Source organism: Heterodontus francisci, chromosome 38 (assembly GCF_036365525.1).
Source record: "Heterodontus francisci isolate sHetFra1 chromosome 38, sHetFra1.hap1, whole genome shotgun sequence".
NCBI classification, from domain to species: domain Eukaryota; kingdom Metazoa; phylum Chordata; class Chondrichthyes; order Heterodontiformes; family Heterodontidae; genus Heterodontus; species Heterodontus francisci.
The window spans coordinates 34,266,646-34,283,215 of record NC_090408.1 but is presented as its reverse complement, the minus strand read 5'-3'; positions in this window follow the sequence as shown (position 1 = coordinate 34,283,215).

Below are 16,570 nucleotides of genomic sequence, written 5' to 3'. Positions count from 1 at the left end.
AATGAGGTAGCTGGAGGCAGTGTCACCAAAGGTGGGGCAAAACAGATGGGGGATATAAAAGTGACTGGAGTCAGCAGAATGAATGATTATGGCACGGGAGGAGTTTACAAAGATAGGGAGGGGTGAGGGGTTCTATAATAAACACAGCTCTTAAGACATAACAATGGGCTCTCGCGATAAGGAGGCCAAAGAAGAAGAAGACATAACTATTGCAGAACCTCCTATATTTGGACAGGAAGTATAACCAATCTAACTGTGTGAGTAGCAAAGTTACTAATCATAATTGGCCCTAACCTTCAGCAAAGCACTAATCATTCATTCTGCTCAGTTTCTATGCCGAGCTGAGATGTGCTGGCCACAGGCAATGGCATCTCCCAGCAAAAATAACCTCCTGCCTCGGCATAGCTCCCGGTAGCTGGGAATTTGCAGGGTCCGGAAGGACACTGTCGGTCTTTCCTTGTCCATAGTTGGTGCTGAACACTCAAAAACCATCAAGACAAATGACCAAAAGTAGAAATTATGATGCATTGGACACAGTATTAAGTACAATTGAGAGCAAGGGATAAAAATAGCACAATAGATCAACTGGCTCACAGTTATTACAGGCTGTTTGTTTACATACTTTACCCTCATTTTAAGGTTCTCAGCTATAACACTCTCCCTGTTACTTACCACACCGTCACTATAAGGTTCTCTGAGTATAATCCAGTCTCGATATAAGCCTTGCCTTTGTGCTTTTCTGGTCTGTATTTTGCTGTACAGTGCTCGCTCAGTACAGTGCACCCTTGTTACACTCAATTTTGTAAATTGTATAACAGTGAGTAGGTGGAGCAGAATTATCACTCAAAATATCTCTTAGAATGTATATTGGCCGCTCTAATATCTGCAATTCTGTACATTTCTATTTCCTTGTGACTCCAGGGACCAAACTACATGCAGAGTTTAAAATCGAGACAGAAATGGTGAACTTTCATAAATTGAATTGATTTGAAAAATTACATGGATCGCAGTAAATCAGGCATATTTACCTGGGATATAGGAACATATGAGCAGGAGTAGGCCATTCAGCCCATCGAGTCTACTCCACCATTCAATACGATCATGGCTGATCATCCACTTCAATGCCTTTTTCCCACACTATCCTCATATCCCCTTATGTCATTTATATTTAGAAATCTGTCAATCTCTGCTTTAAACATACTCAATGACTGAGCTTCCACAGCCCTCTGGGGTAGAGAATTCCAAAGATTCACAACCTTCTGAGTGAAGAAATTTCTTCTCATCTCTGTCCTAAGTAGCTTCCCCCTTATTTTGAAATTGTGTCCCATTTCTAGACTCCCCAACCGGGGGAAACATCTTCGCTGCATCTACCCTGTCTATCCTTTTAGGTATTTTGTAGATTTCAATGAGATCACCTCTCATTCTTCGAAACTCTCGAGAATACAGGCCCAGATTCCCCAATCTCTCTTCAAAGGACAGTCCCACCATCCCAGGAACAAGTCTGGTGAACCTTTGTTGCACTCCCTCTATGGCAATAATATTCAGAGACATCTGATGTAAACTCGGAAATTCTCCACAGAAATCTTCACAGAAATGTTACTTCAGGCGTGTAACTGGTCTTACAATTGGGTAAGGCATCCAGGATTCCAGCTCCTAAGCATGATCCCAGTGATTTCCAGTGGAAAGTGTGCACCTTTGCACATGCGGAGCAAGGACAGAGGATGGGGATGCTCTGCTGTGATGTCTTTCATAGGTGAATAGCCTGTTGGTGCTCACAGAAGAACACTTAGGGTGAGAGTACTAGAGAGATTTAAGTGCCTACAGAGCCAGACCTGCCATCAGGAGAGGAGGGATAGGTGCAAAACTGGTAGGGGGAAATAAAAAGTAAGAAATGCCCCATTACCAGCCATGCTGTCACTGCACTGCCAGCAATAAGAAGCCATTCAGTGTTGTAAAGGTTACTGAGTAATCTGGTAAAATGTGATTAGTCTACACAAACACACTACACAGCAAACCAGAGTGACCAAACACTACTAATCAGTACAGAATGACGCACTGATACCACGAACTGAATGGAGCAGATTGTCTGAATGTTTTTTAAAGAAACATTCTTTCTGCTCTGTTCGAGCATCATAAACATTTGAAAAGGATTGCCGGTGACCGGAATTTAATCCAATTCACAAGTTGGTGGATAACTATCGAAATTTTTTTTTTAAATTTCCATATTCCCACTTTCTCTTTTCCTCTCCAAAAGGTGTTGTCTCCTTGTAACAGTGCAAACCCATGGGTGGCAGGAGTCCCCCAGTTACTTGGCCAAGTGAGAAATCCCCATGTGTGGTCAAAGTACTGAGTGCGAGGGGCTATTGTATTAGCATCACAACTGCACTCAATGCTGGTGTTACCTGACGTTCATGACAGGAGCACTGGCCAGTAATCTATTTCTGACTTGTCCTCTCCCTTGGGTTGTCCTTTGATGAGAGGCTGAGTAAATTGGGCCTCTAGAGTTTAGAAGAATGAGAGGTGATCTCATTGATTCTGAAGGGGCTTGAGGGTAAACACTGAAAGGTTGTTTCCCCTGGCTGGGGAATCCAGAACATGGGGTGGGGGAGCACAGTCTCAGGATAAGGGATCGTTCGTTTAGAACTGAGATGAGATATTTCTTCACACAGAAGGTTGTGAATCTTTGCAGTTGTCTACCCCAGAGGGTTGTAATGCTCCATCATTGAGTATATTCAAGACTGAGAGCGACAGATTGTTGGTCTTTCAAGAAATCAAGGGATATAGGAAGCAGGCAGGAAAATGGAGTTGAGGTAGAAGATCAGCCATGATTGTATTGAGTGGCGGAGCAGGCTTGAGGGGCCGAATGGTCTACTCCTGCTGCTATTTCTTATGTTATGTTCTAACCCAGAGGTGCTGATGCCAGTTATATAACCTTCCCTTCCCCCAACACCCCTAATAATACTGTCCCCGTTGAGATCAGTTAAACCAGCATGGACCAGGATATTGAACACGGAACTTTCTGGAAACTTTTATTCAAACTTTCTAATCAGCATTGCATGATTAGCTTAGAATATTAACATCAAATGATGCTATTTTCTAAGGTTGAGAGCTGTCAGTGCTGGGAAATAGAGAATGTTCTTATTTTTTAGGTCAGACAGTCACAGCTTGTATAACAGGGTTACCCCCAGATCTGCTAGTTTTTCTTATAGATCAATGCATGTGATGAGGCGAATGCAATGCCACGTCCCAATATGGAACCAGTGAATCCAACTTGGATGGAATCGCTTAGTTCCTAGTAATAACGTTAATGTCTTCAACGCGACAGAAGGAACGAGATAATGTTCTAATGTGTGACACGAAGCATTGATGCTCACCAGCGAGATGATTCTACCTGCCTAGCAGGGCAGGCCTTGAGTCGGTAAGTGTTGTACAGCTAGTCAGATGCCCTGTCTGCCAGGTTAGGTTTCACTCACTAAGTTCCTCCAAGAAGTGGAGAGCCATTGTGCAGCCACAGATACACACAGCAAGATAAACACAGCCACCTGTTGTAGTTCAGTGATGAAAGGAATGCACAAGACAAACACATATATAGATTATTTTACTGGTAGATAAATTGAACACAAGAGGTCATGATGTCAAGATAATCACTGGATGTGTACAGGGGAGATAAGAAGAAACCTTTTTCGTGCAAAGTGTTAGAGGAATGTGGATTGCTTTGCCACAAGAGAGGAATGGTGTGGAATTGAGTGCAACATTGAAGATCACAGAATCACAGAATTGTTACAGCGCAGAAGGAGATCATTCAGCCCATCGTGTCAGCACCTGCTCTCCAAATAAGCAATTCACCTAGTTCCATTCCCCCACCTTCTCCCGTAACGCTGCACATTCTTCCTTTTCAGACAGCAGTCTAATTCCCTTTGAATGCTTCGATTGAACCTGCCTCAACCACACTCTCAAGCAGTGCATTCCAGATGCTAACCACACACTGTGTGAAGAAGTTTTTTCTCATGTCGCTTTTGTTTCTTTTGCCAATCACTTTAAATCTGTGCCCTCTCGTTCTCGATTCTTTCATGAGTGGGAACAGTTTTTTCTGATCCACGCTGTCCAGACCGCTCATGATTTTGAATACCTCTATCAAATCTCCTTTCAGCCTTCTATTCAAGGAAAACAGACCCAGCTTCTCCAATCTGTCTTTATACCTGAAGTTCCTCCTCCTTGGAACCATTCTCATGAATCTTTTCTGTATTCTCTCCAATGCCTTCACATCTTTCCTAAAGTGCGGCGCCCAGAATTGGACACAGTAATCCAGCTGAGGCCAAACTAGTGTCTTGTACAAGTTTAACATAACCTCCTTGCACTTGTGCACTATATCCCTATTAATAAAGCCCAGGATACTGTACGATTTATTAACCACTCTCTCAACCTGTCCTGCCACCTCCAATGACTTATGCACATATTCCCCCAAGTCCCTCTGCTCTTGCACCCACTTTAGAGTTGTACCCTTTATGTTGTATTGCCTCTCTATGTTCTTCCTATCAAAATGAATAACTTCACATTTCTCTGCATTGAACTTCATCTGCCACTTGTCCACCCATTCCACCAATTTGCCCATGTCCTTTTGAAATTCTACACTATCCTCCTCACAATTCAGAATACTTCAAAGTTTTGTATCATCTGCAAATTTTGAAATTGTGCCCTGTACACCAAGGTCTCGGCCATTAATATATATCAGGAAGAATATATATCACTGAACCCTGGAGAACTCCACTACAAACCTTCCTCCAGCCCGAAGAACATCCATTAGCCGTTATTATCTGTTTCCTGTCACTCAGGCAATTTTGTATCCATGTTGCTACTGTCCCTTTTATTCCATGAGCTTTAATTTTGCTCCCAAGACTGTATTTGGCACTGTATTAAATGCCTATTGGAAGATATTGGATAATTATTTGTAAAGGAATATGAAAGAATGTGGGGGAAAAAAGGGAAAATGAGACCAGGTGAAATCAGCCCCTGCAAGGCACCAAGGCTTGGCACAGACAAGGAACAGCAAAGCTTATCCAACTGCCCAACTAACAGAGAGACCAAAACTGAGGAGTCATACTAAAGAGTGTAGCTTGGCCTACCACCTCTGATTCCCCAGCACAAGGGAAAACAATTTAAACAAAAGACCGATTTTAAGTGAGGCAAATTCAGGACAAGAGGGGGCACTGGATGTGAGGGATACACCCCAATGTGGAGCTCAGCATGAGTCCCTGTCAATTTTAACTCCCAGGCTGTTATGAATGAAGCAAGACCGTCTCTCACCCAAAACTGGGGGGGGGGCAGTTACATGAGGGCCTGCAGCGACAACAGGCTTGGATGCCCGAGGACATTGGTCTCCAGCATAAATGTAGCACTGGGGAGGTGGGTTGGCCATTGATGGGAGGGAGGGGCAAGGCAGGGGGCTTGGAAAGGCCAAGGTTTCGGGGGAGAAGGGTTCTGATGAAGGGTCACAGACCTGAAACATTAACTCTGCTTCTTTCTCCACAGATGCTGCCAGACCTGCTGAGTATTTCCAGCGTTTCTTGTTTTTATTTCAAGGGAAAATTCCTGGTTATGCTGGCCCAGACAGATTCCATAGAAAATAGAACTTTCTGGCTCGGGCCTTTTTAGGCCACTCCACAACTCCTGCCATGATTTGGCTCTCAGGGTTGGCCCCGTCTGGACCTCCTGAATCAAGAAGGTAAAATGCCATTGTGGTGCTGATGACATTGTTGGGTTGCGATTTTCCACTGTACAGTAAGCCCCTGTCTGATGGGGGTGGGCGGCCTTCCCATAGGCCTGCTCTCAGCTCAGTTAAGGAGTTGGGAGATAGGAATGCATTGGGAACGCTGCACAAACACCCACCAGCAACCTCTTCATTCCCCAAACCCCAACCATCATCGTACCATTCCCTTCAGGCATGTGTGAGTTTATAATCTACCCCATGATCTCTGATGACTAGCATGCAGGAAAGGCAAGTTGAGGAGGGGGTGGTTGCCCTTAATTACAAGGGTGAGAAGACAAAACCCTAAACTCTTTAACCCTCACAGTCAAGCTCATCAAAAACAATGCTGCTCTTTTATAGGTAATGATATTCATTCATAAAATCAAATGTTGATAGAAATTGATTTAGGAATCATTTCAATGGTGTGAGTTAGAAACAATTTCCTTGTTATTAAACAATTCTGTGACACACTGATGGTATTGAGGTAGATGCTACATCTCTCTGGATCCAGTCCACCCAGATCACTCTAGATCCAGTCCTCCCTTATTACTCTACATCCAGTCCTCCCCTGATCACTCTAGATCCAGTCCTCCCTGATCACTCCAGATCCAGTCCTCCCCGATCACACTAGATCCAGTCCTCCCCTGATTACTATAGATCCAGTCCTCCCTGATCACTCCAGATCCAGTCCTCCCCTGATTACTATAGATCCAGTCCTCCCTGATCACTCCAGATCAATTCCTCCCCTGATCACTCTAGATCCAGTCCTCCCCGATCACTCTAGATCCAGTCCTCCCCTAATTACTATAGATCCAGTCCTCCCTGATCACTCCAGATCCATTCCTCCTGTGATCACTCTAGATCCAGTCCTCCCTGATCACTCTAGATCCAGTCCTCCCCTAATTACTATAGATCCAGTCCTCCCTGATCACTCCAGATCCAGTCCTCCCCTGATTACTATAGATCCAGTCCTCCCTGATCACTCCAGATCAATTCCTCCCCTGATCACTCTAGATCCAGTCCTCCCCGATCACTCTAGATCCAGTCCTCCCCTAATTACTATAGATCCAGTCCTCCCTGATCACTCCAGATCCATTCCTCCTGTGATCACTCTAGATCCAGTCCTCCCTGATCACTCTAGATCCAGTCCTCCCCTAATTACTCTATATCCAGTCCTCCCTGATCACTGTAGATCCAGTCCTCCCCTTATTACTCTAGATCCAGTCCTCCCTGATCAATCTAGATCCAGTCCTCGCCTGATTACTCTAGTTCCAGTCCTTCCTGATCTCTAAATCCAGTCCACCCTGATCACTCTAGATCCAATCCTCCCCGATCTCTGTAGATACAGTCCTCCACTGATCACTCTAGATCCAGTCCACCCTGATCACTCTAGATCCAGTCCACTCTGATCACTCTAGTTCCAGTCCTCACTTGATTACTCTAGATCCAGTCCTCTGATTACTCTAGTTCCAGTCCTTCCTGATCACACTAGATCCTGTCCTCACTGATCACTCTAGATACAGACCTCCCCGATTGCTCGAGATCCAGTCATCCCCAATTACTCTAGATCCAGTCATCCCTGATTACTCTAGATCATCCTCCCTGATTACTCTAGATCCAGTCTTCCTTGAATACTCTAGATCCAGTCCTCCCCTGATTACTCTTGATTCAGTCCTCCCCTGATCACTCTTGATCCAGTCCTCCCCTGATTACTCTAGATCTGGTCCCCACTGAACACTATAGATCCTGTCCTCCCTGATCACTCTAGATACAGACCTCCCTGATTGCTCGGGTTCCAGTCATCCCCAATTACTCTAGATCCAGTCATCCCTGATTACTCTAGATCGTCCTCCCTGATTACTCTAGATCCAGCCCTCCTCTGATTACTCTAGATTCAGTCCTCACCTGATCACTCTAGATCCAGTCTTCCTTGAATACTCTAGATCCAGTCCTCCCCTGATTACTCTTGATTCAGTCCTCCCCTGATCACTCTTGATCCAGTCCTCCCCTGATTACTCTAGATCTGGTCCCCACTGAACACTCTGGATCCTGTCCTCCCCTGATTACTCTAGATCCAGTCCTCCCCTGATTACACTAGATTCAGTCCTCCCCTGATCACTCTAGATCCAGTCTTCCTTGATTACTCTAGATCCAGTCCTCCCCTGATTACTCTAGATTCAGACCTCCCCTGATCACTCTAGATCCAGTCTTCCTTGATTACTCTAGATCCAGTCCTCCCTGATCACTCTGGACCCAGTCCTCCCTGATCACTCTATATCTTGTCCTTACCTGATCACTCTAGATCAAGTCCTCACTTATCACTCTAGATCCTGTCCTCCCCTGATCACTTAAGATCCATTCCTCCCTGATCACTCTAGATCCAGTCCTCCCTGATTACTCTAGATCCAGTCCTCACTTATCACTCTAGATACAGTCCTCCCCTGATTACTCTAGTTCAATTCCTCCCTGATCACTCTAGATCCAGTCCTCCCTGATCACTCTCGATCCAGTCCTCCCCTGATCACTCTAGATCAAGTCCTCACTTATCACTCTAGATCCTGTCCTCCCCTGATCACTTAAGATCCATTCCTCCCTGATCACTCTAGATCCAGGCCTCCCTGATTACTCTAGATCCAGTCCTCACTTATCACTCTAGATCCAGTCCTCCCTGATTACTCTCGATCCAGTCCTCCCCTGATCACTCTAGGTCCAGTCCTCCCCGATCACTCTAGATACAGACCTCCCCTGATTACTTTAGATCCAGACATCCACATCACTCTCGATCCAGTCCTCACCAATCACTCTAGATCCAGTCCTCCCTGATCACATTGGATCCAGTCCTCCCTTATTACTCGAGATCCAGTCCACCCTGACCACTCTAGATCCAGTCCTCTCTGATCACTCTAGATCCAGTCCACACTTATCACTCTAGATCCAGTCCTCCCCGATCACTCTAGATCCAGTCCTCCCCAATCAATCTAGTTCCAGTCCTCCCTGATCACTCTAGATCCAGTCCTCCCCTGATGACTCTAGATCCAGTCCACCCTGATCACTCTAGATCCAGTCCTCTCTGATCACTCTAGTTCCAGTCCTCCCTGATCACTCTAGATCCTGTCCTCCCCTGAATACTCTGATCCAGTTCTCCCTGATCACTCTAGATCCAGTCCTCCCTGATCACTCTAGTTCCAGTCTTTCCCTGATCACTCTAGATCCAGTCCTCTCTGATCACTCTAGATCCAGTCCACACTTATCACTCTAGATCCAGTCCTCCCCGATCACTCTAGATCCAGTCCTCCCCAATCAATCTAGTTCCAGTCCTCCCTGATCACTCTAGATCCAGTCCTCCCCTGATGACTCTAGATCCAGTCCACCCTGATCACTCTAGATCCAGTCCTCTCTGATCACTCTAGTTCCAGTCCTCCCTGATCACTCTAGATCCTGTCCTCCCCTGAATACTCTGATCCAGTTCTCCCTGATCACTCTAGATCCAGTCCTCCCTGATCACTCTAGTTCCAGTCTTTCCCTGATCACTCTAGATCCAGTCCTCCCCTGGTTACTCTAGATCCAGTCCTCCCCTGATTACACTAGTTTCAGTCCTCCCCTGATCACTCTAGATCCAGTCTTCCTTGATTACTCTAGATCCAGTCATCCCCTGATTACTCTAGATTCAGACCTCCCCTGATCACTCTAGATCCAGTCTTCCTTGAATACTCTAGATCCAGTCCTCCCCTGATTACTCTTGATTCAGTCCTCCCCTGATCACTCTTGATCCAGTCCTCCCCTGATTACTATAGATCTGGTCCCCACTGAACACTCTAGATCCTGTCCTCCCCTGATTACTCTAGATCCTGTCCTCCCTGATCTCTCTAGATACAGACCTCCCTGATTGCTTGGGTTCCAGTCATTCCCAATTACTCTAGATCCAGTCATCCCTGATTACTCTAGATCGTCCTCCCTGATTACTCTAGATCCAGCCCTCCTCTGATTATTCTAGATTCAGTCCTCACCTGATCACTCCAGATCCAGTCTTCCTTGAATACTCTAGATCCAGTCCTCCCCGATTACTCTTGATTCAGTCCTCCCCTGATCACTCTTGATCCAGTCCTCCCCTGATTACTCTAGATCTGGTCCCCACTGAACACTCTGGATCCTGTCCTCCCCTGATTACTCTAGATCCAGTCCTCCCCTGATTACACTAGATTCAGTCCTCCCCTGATCACTCTAGATCCAGTCTTCCTTGATTACTCTAGATCCAGTCCTCCCCTGATTACTCTAGATTCAGACCTCCCCTGATCACTCTAGATCCAGTCTTCCTTGATTACTCTAGATCCAGTCCTCCCTGATCACTCTGGACCCAGTCCTCCCTGATCACTCTAGATCCTGTCCTCCCCTGATCACTTAAGATCCATTCCTCCCTGATCACTCTCGATCCAGTCCTCCCCTGATCACTCTAGATCAAGTCCTCACTTATCACTCTAGATCCTGTCCTCCCCTGATCACTTAAGATCAATTCCTCCCTGATCACTCTAGATCCAGGCCTCCCTGATTACTCTAGATCCAGTCCTCACTTATCACTCTAGATCCAGTCCTCCCTGATTACTCTCGATCCAGTCCTCCCCTGATCACTCTAGGTCCAGTCCTCCCCGATCACTCTAGATACAGACCTCCCCTGATTACTTTAGATCCAGACATCCACATCACTCTCGATCCAGTCCTCACCAATCACTCTAGATCCAGTCCTCCCTGATCACATTGGATCCAGTCCTACCTTATTACTCGAGATCCAGTCCACCCTGACCACTCTAGATCCAGTCCTCTCTGATCACTCTAGATCCAGTCCACACTTATCACTCTAGATCCAGTCCTCCCCGATCACTCTAGATCCAGTCCTCCCCGATCAATCTAGTTCCAGTCCTCCCTGATCACTCTAGATCCAGTCCTCCCCTGATGACTCTAGATCCAGTCCACCCTGATCACTCTAGATCCAGTCCTCTCTGATCACTCTAGTTCCAGTCCTCCCTGATCACTCTAGATCCTGTCCTCCCCTGAATACTCTGATCCAGTTCTCCCTGATCACTCTAGATCCAGTCCTCTCTGATCACTCTAGTTCCAGTCCTTCCCTGATCACTCTAGATCCAGTCCTCCCCTGATTACTCTAGATCCAGTCCACCCTGACCACTCCAGATCCAGTCCTCCCCTGATCACTCTAGTTCTAGTCCTCCCTGATCACTCTAGATCCAGTCCTCCCCTGATCACTCTAGTTCCAGTCCTCCCTGATCACTCTAGATCCAGTCCTCCCCTGATTACTCTAGATCCAGTCAACCCTGATCACTCTAGATCCAGTCCACACTTATCACTCTAGTTCCAGTCCTTGCTGATCACTCTAGATCCAGTCCTCCCCTGATCACTCTAGATCCAGTCCTCCCCTGATCACTCTAGTTCCAGTCCTTCTCGATCACTCTAGATCCAGTCCTCCCTGATCACTCTATATCCAGTCCTCCCCGATCACTCTAGATCCAGCCCTCCCCTGATTACTCTAGATCCAGTTCTCCCTTGTCATTCTAGATCCTGTCCTCCCCTGATTACTGTAGATCCAGTCCTCACTGATCACTCTAGATCCTGTCCACCCCTTATTACTCTAGATCCAGTCCTCACTGATCACTCCAGATCCAATCCTCCCTGATCACTCTAGATCCAGTCCTCCCCTGATTACTCTAGATCCAGTCAACCCTGATCACTCTAGATCCAGTCCTCTCTGATCACTCTAGATCCAGTCCACACTTATCACTCTAGTTCCAGTCCTTGCTGATCACTCTAGATCCAGTCCTCCGCTGATCACTCTAGATCCAGTCCTCCCCTGATCACTCTAGTTCCAGTCCTTCTCGATCACTCTAGATCCAGTCCTCCCTGATCACTCTATATCCAGTCCTCCCCGATCACTCTAGATCCAGCCCTCCCCTGATTACTCTAGATCCAGTTCTCCCTTGTCATTCTAGATCCTGTCCTCCCCTGATTACTGTAGATCCAGTCCTCACTGATCACTCTAGATCCTGTCCACCCCTTATTACTCTAGATCCAGTCCTCACTGATCACTCTAGATCCAGTCCTCCCCTGATTACTCTAGATCCAGTCCTCACTGATCACTCTAGATCCAGTCCTCCCCTGATTACTCTAGATCCAGTTCTCCCTTGTCATTCTAGATCCTGTCCTCCCGATTACTGTAGATCCAGTCGTCAATCACTCTAGATCCTGTCCACCACTTAGTACTCTAGATCCAGTCCTCACTGATCACTCTAGATCCATTCCTCCCTGATAGCCTGATATCCAGTCCACCCTGATCACTCTAGTTCCAGTCCTCCCTGATCACTCTAGTTCCAGTCTTTCCCTGATCACTCTAGATCCAGTCCTCCCCTGATTACTCTAGATCCAGTCCTCCCCTGATTACACTAGATTCAGTCCTCCCCTGATCACTCTAGATCCAGTCTTCCTTGATTACTCTAGATCCAGTCATCCCCTGATTACTCTAGATTCAGACCTCCCCTGATCACTCTAGATCCAGTCTTCCTTGAATACTCTAGATCCAGTCCTCCCCTGATTACTCTTGATTCAGTCCTCCCCTGATCACTCTTGATCCAGTCCTCCCCTGATTACTATAGATCTGGTCCCCACTGAACACTCTAGATCCTGTCCTCCCCTGATTACTCTAGATCCTGTCCTCCCTGATCTCTCTAGATACAGACCTCCCTGATTGCTTGGGTTCCAGTCATCCCCAATTACTCTAGATCCAGTCATCCCTGATTACTCTAGATCGTCCTCCCTGATTACTCTAGATCCAGCCCTCCTCTGATTATTCTAGATTCAGTCCTCACCTGATCACTCCAGATCCAGTCATCCTTGAATACTCTAGATCCAGTCCTCCCCGATTACTCTTGATTCAGTCCTCCCCTGATCACTCTTGATCCAGTCCTCCCCTGATTACTCTAGATCTGGTCCCCACTGAACACTCTGGATCCTGTCCTCCCCTGATTACTCTAGATCCAGTCCTCCCCTGATTACACTAGATTCAGTCCTCCCCTGATCACTCTAGATCCAGTCTTCCTTGATTACTCTAGATCCAGTCCTCCCCTGATTACTCTAGATTCAGACCTCCCCTGATCACTCTAGATCCAGTCTTCCTTGATTACTCTAGATCCAGTCCTCCCTGATCACTCTGGACCCAGTCCTCCCTGATCACTCTAGATCCTGTCCTCCCCTGATCACTTAAGATCCATTCCTCCCTGATCACTCTCGATCCAGTCCTCCCCTGATCACTCTAGATCAAGTCCTCACTTATCACTCTAGATCCTGTCCTCCCCTGATCACTTAAGATCAATTCCTCCCTGATCACTCTAGATCCAGGCCTCCCTGATTACTCTAGATCCAGTCCTCACTTATCACTCTAGATCCAGTCCTCCCTGATTACTCTCGATCCAGTCCTCCCCTGATCACTCTAGGTCCAGTCCTCCCCGATCACTCTAGATACAGACCTCCCCTGATTACTTTAAATCCAGACATCCACATCACTCTCGATCCAGTCCTCACCAATCACTCTAGATCCAGTCCTCCCTGATCACATTGGATCCAGTCCTCCCTTATTACTCGAGATCCAGTCCACCCTGACCACTCTAGATCCAGTCCTCCCCTGATCACTCTAGTTCCAGTCCTCCCTGATCACTCTAGATCCAGTCCTCCCCTGATTACTCTAGATCCAGTCAACACTGATCACTCTAGATCCAGTCCTCTCTGATCACTCTAGATCCAGTCCACACTTATCACTCTAGATCCAGTCCTCCCCGATCACTCTAGATCCAGTCCTCCCCGATCAATCTAGTTCCAGTCCTCCCCGATCAATCTAGTTCCAGTCCTCCCTGATCACTCTAGATCCAGTCCTCCCCTGATTACTCTAGATCCAGTCCACCCTGATCACTCTAGATCCAGTACTCTCTGATCACTCTAGTTCCAGTCCTCCCTGATCACTCTAGATCCTGTCCTCCCCTGAATACTCTAGATCCAGTCCACCCTGATCACTCTAGATCCAGTCCTCTCTGATCACTCTAGTTCCAGTCCTCCCTGATCACTCTAGATCCTGTCCTCCCCTGAATACTCTAGATCCAGTTCTCCCTGATCACTCTAGATCCAGTCCTCTCTGATCACTCTAGTTCCAGTCCTTCCCTGATCACTCTAGATCCAGTTCTCCCCTGATTACTCTAGATCCAGTCCACCCTGACCACTCCAGATCCAGTCCTCCCCTGATCACTCTAGTTCTAGTCCTCCCTGATCACTCTAGATCCAGTCCTCCCCTGATCACTCTAGTTCCAGTCCTCCCTGATCACTCTAGATCCAGTCCTCCCCTGATTACTCTAGATCCAGTCAACCCTGATCACTCTAGATCCAGTCCACACTTATCACTCTAGTTCCAGTCCTTGCTGATCACTCTAGATCCAGTCCTCCCCTGATTACTCTAGATCCAGTTCTCCCTTGTCATTCTAGATCCTGTCCTCCCGATTACTGTAGATCCAGTCGTCAATCACTCTAGATCCTGTCCACCACTTATTACTCTAGATCCAGTCCTCACTGATCACTCTAGATCCATTCCTCCCTGATAGCCTGATATCCAGTCCACCCTGATCACTCTAGTTCCAGTCCTCCCTGATCACTCTAGTTCCAGTCTTTCCCTGATCACTCTAGATCCAGTCCTCCCCTGATTACTCTAGATCCAGTCCTCCCCTGATTACACTAGATTCAGTCCTCCCCTGATCACTCTAGATCCAGTCTTCCTTGATTACTCTAGATCCAGTCATCCCCTGATTACTCTAGATTCAGACCTCCCCTGATCACTCTAGATCCAGTCTTCCTTGAATACTCTAGATCCAGTCCTCCCCTGATTACTCTTGATTCAGTCCTCCCCTGATCACTCTTGATCCAGTCCTCCCCTGATTACTATAGATCTGGTCCCCACTGAACACTCTAGATCCTGTCCTCCCCTGATTACTCTAGATCCTGTCCTCCCTGATCTCTCTAGATACAGACCTCCCTGATTGCTTGGGTTCCAGTCATCCCCAATTACTCTAGATCCAGTCATCCCTGATTACTCTAGATCGTCCTCCCTGATTACTCTAGATCCAGCCCTCCTCTGATTATTCTAGATTCAGTCCTCACCTGATCACTCCAGATCCAGTCATCCTTGAATACTCTAGATCCAGTCCTCCCCGATTACTCTTGATTCAGTCCTCCCCTGATCACTCTTGATCCAGTCCTCCCCTGATTACTCTAGATCTGGTCCCCACTGAACACTCTGGATCCTGTCCTCCCCTGATTACTCTAGATCCAGTCCTCCCCTGATTACACTAAATTCAGTCCTCCCCTGATCACTCTAGATCCAGTCTTCCTTGATTACTCTAGATCCAGTCCTCCCCTGATTACTCTAGATTCAGACCTCCCCTGATCACTCTAGATCCAGTCTTCCTTGATTACTCTAGATCCAGTCCTCCACTCTGGACCCAGTCCTCCCTGATCACTCTAGATCCTGTCCTCCCCTGATCACTTAAGATCCATTCCTCCCTGATCACTCTCGATCCAGTCCTCCCCTGATCACTCTAGATCAAGTCCTCACTTATCACTCTAGATCCTGTCCTCCCCTGATCACTTAAGATCAATTCCACCCTGATCACTCTAGATCCAGGCCTCCCTGATTACTCTAGATCCAGTCCTCACTTATCACTCTAGATCCAGTCCTCCCTGATTACTCTCGATCCAGTCCTCCCCTGATCACTCTAGGTCCAGTCCTCCCCGATCACTCTAGATACAGACCTCCCCTGATTACTTTAAATCCAGACATCCACATCACTCTCGATCCAGTCCTCACCAATCACTCTAGATCCAGTCCTCCCTGATCACATTGGATCCAGTCCTCCCTTATTACTCGAGAGCCAGTCCACCCTGACCACTCTAGATCCAGTCCTCCCCTGATCACTCTAGTTCCAGTCCTCCCTGATCACTCTAGATCCAGTCCTCCCCTGATTACTCTAGATCCAGTCAACACTGATCACTCTAGATCCAGTCCTCTCTGATCACTCTAGATCCAGTCCACACTTATCACTCTAGATCCAGTCCTCCCCGATCACTCTAGATCCAGTCCTCCCCGATCAATCTAGTTCCAGTCCTCCCCGATCAATCTAGTTCCAGTTCTCCCTGATCACTCTAGATCCAGTCCTCCCCTGATTACTCTAGATCCAGTCCACCCTGATCACTCTAGATCCAGTACTCTCTGATCACTCTAGTTCCAGTCCTCCCTGATCACTCTAGATCCTGTCCTCCCCTGAATACTCTAGATCCAGTCCACCCTGATCACTCTAGATCCAGTCCTCTCTGATCACTCTAGTTCCAGTCCTCCCTGATCACTCTAGATCCTGTCCTCCCCTGAATACTCTAGATCCAGTTCTCCCTGATCACTCTAGATCCAGTCCTCTCTGATCACTCTAGTTCCAGTCCTTCCCTGATCACTCTAGATCCAGTCCTCCCCTGATTACTCTAGATCCAGTCCACCCTGACCACTCCAGATCCAGTCCTCCCCTGATCACTCTAGTTCCAGTCCTCCCTGATCACTCTTGATCCTCTCCTCCCCTGATCACTCTAGTTCCAGTCGTCACTGATCTCTCTAGATCCTGTCCTCCCCTGATCACTCTAGATCCAGTCCTCCCCTGATCACTCTAGTTCCAGTCCTCCCTGATCACCCTAGATCCAATCCTCCCCTGATAACTCTAGATCCAGTCAACCCTGATCACT